The following is a 6,394-nucleotide window of genomic DNA, read 5'->3' as shown; positions in this document are numbered from 1 at the left end:
AACAAAATGTGATTAACTTAATTATTTTATTGGATTATAATTACATTGAGCCTTAAAATCAGTCGTTCCTGTACAGAGTGTGTGTGGATGTGTGTGTGTTTGTGTGTACAGGAACACAGTGGATATATTCAAAATGTTTGTCAGAGAGTATTTTTCTTTGGGTCAAGTAGATTGGGATTCCTTAATTAATTTCTTACACTAACAGTGGGGCAAGTGTTGTCTGAAAACTTTAATTTTACTGCAAAAGGACTGATAAAATCTAATTAGAAAACACTATAGCAATTTTTCAATTATCCTCTCCAGAGAGATGGAAGGGTTCTTGTCAGATTGAATAATCAATTAAGATTAAATGGCAATTAATCTTGTACAGAGTTTATTCTGTCTTTTCCAATATTTTTTAAAGGATCTTTATCAGTGATGTCTCATCACTCTGGCTGAAAGTCATCAGAATTGGCACAGATAGGAAAAAAATAAAGAAAATAGACAAGAATTACATTTTAAGCAGCACGTGGTAGTCATTGGGGACTTACAGTACTTAATCTTTTAAAAACTTTATTGAGATTTAATTTACATACTATTATGACCACTTTTTTGAAGTAAATATTATTATCCTCCTTTTATTAATTAGAAAAATGATGCTCAGAGCAATAGATTCATTTCTAAGTGTTGCTTGGAAACAACTTACATCTGTTTAATTTCAAAGACTACATTCCTTCTACTTCACAACCATGACTAGGCTTTCTTTTTTTTCTTTTTTTTTTTTTTAGAGAGAGAGAGAGAGAGAGAGAGAATTTTTTTAATATTTATTTTTCAGTTTTCGATGGACACAAGATCTTTATTATATTTTATTTTTTATGTGGTGCTGAGAATCAAAACCAGCGCCCTGCGCATGCCAGGGGAGCGCATTACCACTTGAGCCACATCCCCAGCCCCAGGCTCTCTTTTTGACAGGAGTCATGGCAATGGACAGTAAACTTTTCTGTAAGGAGTAAAGAATAGGACATAGGTTCCCAGGGTAGGTCTGACTGGAAGTTATTTTTAATCCTTTGGGAGTGGGGGAGTTAGGTTGGGGTCTCAACCAGCTGATCATGAGAAGCCTCTGGAGTGGGCCTAGTAAGCAAGGTTGTTTCTAAACATTACATCTGAATAATTCAGAGGGAAGGACAAAAGGAAGGGAAAGGGAATCACCTTGTCAGGCAGCTTTTATATAGTATTTCCTTTGATCCTTAAGTGCAACATGAATGTGGAGTTATTATATGCTAATAATAATACTTAATTTTATGATTTTCACAGATGATAAACAGAATCCCATAAAAGTTTAGGAAAATTTCCAAGTTTGTATCCCAAGATCTGAAACAGGAGAATTCTCATTTCAAAGCCTTTGTTCATAAGAAAAGAAAAAAGGTGGTAGGCATGGTGGCTCACACTTGTAATCCAAGTGGTTTGGGAGGCTGAGGCAGGAGGATCACAAGTTCAAAGCCAGCATTAGCAATTTAGCAAGGCCCTAAGCCACTTAGCGAGACCCTGTTTCAAAATAGAATATAAAAAGGGCTGGGGTATAGTTCAGTGGTTAGGTGGCCCTGGGTTCAGTCTCTGGTACCAAAAAAAAAAGGAAAAAAAATTAGAGTCAGGAACAACCAGTAAGAGCTCATGATTTCCTGTTCATAGTTCTTTGAAATAGTAGAATGAAGCATATAAGAAAACAGATACAGAATTAGTCTCAGTTCCTTGGAAATTGAGGGCCCTACAGTTTCAGCTCCATTAGTCACACTGTAAATCTGCCTTGGATCTGCTCCTTCCCAGAACCAGTCGTTGACCTTTGTACCTTTTGTAAACTAGAACCAGAAAACTTATCTTGCATTGAAGGGTGCAGGGGGAAAGTAGTTAAAATCAACAACTATTATTACACAACAACTGTCACATCTGACAACTCATGTAACAATTAAACTTGTTCACTTATCAGGAACAGGTTTTGCAGCTAATTTACCTCCAAGAATTTGCTAGGAACACATATTGCTTAAAACTGACCTTGAGAGACACATCACTGGGAATATTTTATGGCAACAGAGAGGGTTTGATAACAAACTCATTAAATGTTCTTTATAAACAAAGTACTAAAACCCTCACTCTATGGTCAACAAAAATTGCTGCCCATATCACAGCATAATAGACTGAGGTAGAATGGTCCTCTGCCAGGGCCTGCATTTTGACTACTTGTTCTAAATGTTCACAAGAGAATATGACTCCCATCTTTAATTTTAGTTGATTGTTTGGGTCTTCAAGAGAAAGAGCTGTTCTGGATTTTTAGAGTTGGAATGTCCAAGTCAGTGTGGCTTGAAAAGTGAAAACAAATTCAGTTAAGAGGAAGTTAGTGTTTCACTAAGTTGAGGTGGTCTTTCCTGTGCTTTAGGAACTCATCTGAAATGTTTTCCTATATTAGGATAGGGAGGTGAATGGCTGCTTAGCTGGACACCACTGCTCCCCATCTGTCCAGACAGAGTTGCCTCTGGGGTGAGATAACATCAACACACATCAAGACAGAATTCCATGAATGGGATTTCCCACTGAACATACTGTAAAAAGACACAGGGACACGGCTGCGATGTTATTCCCAGTAGTCGTAGGCTTCTCTCCACTCCTCTTTCCTGGTAATGCTGTGCTTCTGCTAAGTGGTTTAACATGTGGTAACTGAAAAGCTTGCAACTAATCATGTTTTCCTAACTATGGTCACTGTTAGAAGGTAGAGAGCCAAATTTGTGGTTCATCACTAGTAAGTGTACTGGAACTTACAGCATGTTTGTGCAATTATTTTTATTTTGATCTTCCTACCAACTTCCTGAAAATGTCACTTCAATTTTTTTTCACTTACTTGTTTTGTTTTGAGCTTTTTACTGAAGAATAAAATGCGCTTGTTTCAACTCATGTTATTTGAGTATTTGCAGGTATTCTCAAATCCTTTTTAAATCAAGGAAAAGTGTGTGAATGTATATGTATGTGCACACACATGTAATATGAACATACTGAAGAGAACTCAAATAATAAAAACAAATATCTATTGATAATCAATTATATGCTTAGGTTAATATTAAAATACTGCTGATTTACAATGGATATTTATCAGAAATCTATATTATGATTTGGATGGGAGGTTTGGAGCTCATGTGTGAGACAATGCAAGAAGGTTTGGAGGAGAAACTATTGGGTTATAGCCTTAACCTAATCAGTGAATTAATCCCTGATGGGATTAACTGAGTGGTAACTGGAAGTAGGTGGGTGTGGCTCGAAGAAGCCATTCATGGGGGGCATGGCTATGGGTATATATTTTTATCTGGCAATAGGAAACCTCTCTCTCTGCTTTCTTATGGTCATGTGAGCTGCTTCCCTCCCCCACACTCTTCTGCCATGGTGATCAGCCTCACCTCCAGCCGGAAGGAATAGAGCCAGCTTTCTGTGGACTAAGACCTCTGAAACCGTGAGCCCTCAAATAAACTTTTCTTCCCCTACATTTGTTCTGGTTGGGTCCTTTAGTCACAGCAGTGAAAAAGCTGACTATAAACCTCTATAATGCTCTTTAAAAGTTTTAAAATATATTTTGGAACTCAGAATATAACCTAGGGGTGCTTTACCACTGAGCCACATCCCCAGACCTTTTTAGTTTTTATTTTGAGATAGAGTCTCACTAAGTTGCTGAAGCTGGCCTCAAGCTTGCGATCCTCCTGTCTCAGCCTCCCAAGTTGCTGGAGTTATAGGCTTATGCCACCAGGCCCATCATTACAATGCTCTTTTAAATATTTCTGTGTTCATGGACTGCCTTCTGAACTTTTGAAAGATGCCTTATCCATTTTCCAGTGTTGATTATGGAGCTCTGCCCTGTGACTTGGAAGGCAAGATGCTAAACACATGCAGTAAGGTCAAAGCAAGTAGGACTGACATTGCCAGTGGACTTCACATCCCCAAGAGCCCTTGCTTGGTGTGTGGTGTGATTGCTGGGAAGCACAGAGCTGGAGACCACTATAGTTTACTTTCACTGGATGCTAGGATTAAACATTTTATCATTTTTGCTTTCAAGTCTTAAAATCTAAGTTGTTATTACTTTTGCCATAACATAGCACCAAAGTGTTAAAGAATCTCATTTTATACTTTATAGAGTTCATGTAAATGGGGGAAGCCATTCTCATATGCTTCTTCTTTCTTATGAAGTTTAGAATCAGGCAATGGCAGTTGATTTTTCTAAACCTGCTAGTGATGAACTTAAACCTTAGGCAAATCAATTAGCCTCTCGGCAACTTGGTTTTATCATCTGTAAAACATTCTTTCACTTAAAATAATGCCTTTTTCCCTTCTTCATGGCCACCTGTAATTTCAGCCATTCTCTGGGTGTGAAGTGTTAGGGTTGTCAACCCTGTGAACCAGGATAGCTACATAATTTTCAGGGCTTGGTGCTCAATGAAAATATGAGACCCCTTGTCACTTCCTCTGGAAGAGAGTCTATCACTTCTGCAGGGAACATGGTAGGATTCTTTAGGATTCAGTGTCCTTAAGTTGAAACATTGACTTTCTTTTAGAATAGCTTTATATTCTTGGGCACACAAAACCCTAATTTCTATTTCTTTAAAATGAGAATAAATATAATTGTTGCAAGTAATAAATGTGGTTATCTATACATGGTATTAAGAGAAGGGAAGCTCTCAAAAATTAATAGCTCTTATGATTATATTATTATTATTTTTACTTGATACTGGGGATTGAACCCAGAAGCACTTTAAAACTGAGCTATATCCCCAGTTCTTCTTTTCTTTTTATTTTGAGATGACAGGATCTCACTAAGTTGCTGATACTATCTTTGAACTTGAGATCCTCCTGCCTTAGTCTCCCAAGTTGCTGAGATTTCAGGCATATGCCACTGTACCTGGCTGTTTTTTTTTTTAAATAATAATTATTTTTTAAATTTTTAGATTTTTTTTTGTGTGTGTGTGTTCAGAGTCTTGTACACTTTTTCTTCCAGGATGAAGTTTCTGGGGATGTTACATCAGTAAGCTAGAAATACAGCAAATCCTGACTTATCATTTCTCTGTTCTTGATTTGTGCTCATTAATGTGACACTACACTGCACAATGATTGTAATTTTCCTGAATTAGTTCTGCTAATAATGGAAGGTTAATAAAATATAAAGAAGTGATAGGCATCTTGACATGGTAACATTGACAAGATGGTGTATTGATAAAGTGTTTTGAGCTCTGGGTTAGAGCCATCATAGAAATTATTGTGAATTATTAATACTGCCTAACGCATCATCCCTGCTGCCCTACCTGGATAATTGTCTAAAGTCATTTTATTATTTCTTGGGGAAAAGTGAGCGCTGAAATTTGCCCTGCCAGGCTGTCTGGTCTTTGAAATATTTGATCAGAATAATTAGAGTAACAAATATTCAAACTACTTAATAACTGGTGTTAGAGTATGTGTATCATCAATTATATGGTGTCACCAGCTCATTATAAGGTGCCCTGGGGTAATCCAGTAAGGACACACACCATGGTAATGTCCAACAGTATTATCCCAGGTGAGTATTATTGCTAATTTTGATTCCTTTTTGGACCATTCAGTCTCTCTTAGTCAGTTGCTTTTACATGTTAATGTAGCATTTGGGTAGGTTTGGTTTTGAGGGGTGAAGGAGAAGTCTATTGATCCAACAATGGCTCTACTGACATTTTAGACTCTGCTGTCACCTACAAAAGTTGTAGCCAATATGGTCATGATTTCATAACACATAGATCAAGAGTTAAATGCAGCACAGATCCTATGAAGAGTTAAAAAAAAAAAAGTATGTTCCATGGCAATCAGAGAGGTTTGAGGTACTCAAAGACAAATTGAAAAGTACCATGAACTTGCCTGTGGCTAGCAATAACAATTTTCACTGTATAAAGACTACTACAAACACATTAAAGAAGACATTTTAAAGAAATAATTCTTTTAAAAGATATAGTTTCCCTTTATTCTTTCCAAATACCATATCCTTTCCCACCCACTTCCCCCTTCAAAAATACCTTCTCAGAATATTTATTAAGTTGTAGATTTGATGAATTTCCCCAGTTGCTTAAGGCATAGTTCTAATACTAAAATAAATGATGGGTAAAACTTTGTTCATTAGCTTTTTGAGGAAAAAAATAATGCATCATACAATACCAGAATAAGTCAAAGGCACATCTAAAAGAATGTATCCTGGATTAAATGGACAGCAGGCAGCTCTTTCCCATTTACTCATTCCAAAAAAGACTGATTCATGCTTCTATAGACAATACTCCCTGTATTCACATGAAAAAAATATCCAGATTTAGCATCTAGTACTCTGGGGTGTGTGTGTGTGTGTGTCCATGTAAAGAAAAATCAAGAGCTG

The sequence above is a fragment of the Callospermophilus lateralis genome, chromosome 1 (assembly GCF_048772815.1).
Source record: "Callospermophilus lateralis isolate mCalLat2 chromosome 1, mCalLat2.hap1, whole genome shotgun sequence".
Classification (NCBI taxonomy): Eukaryota; Metazoa; Chordata; class Mammalia; order Rodentia; family Sciuridae; genus Callospermophilus; species Callospermophilus lateralis.
The sequence above is the reverse complement of the archived record's forward strand: the minus strand, read 5'-3'. Positions refer to the sequence as shown.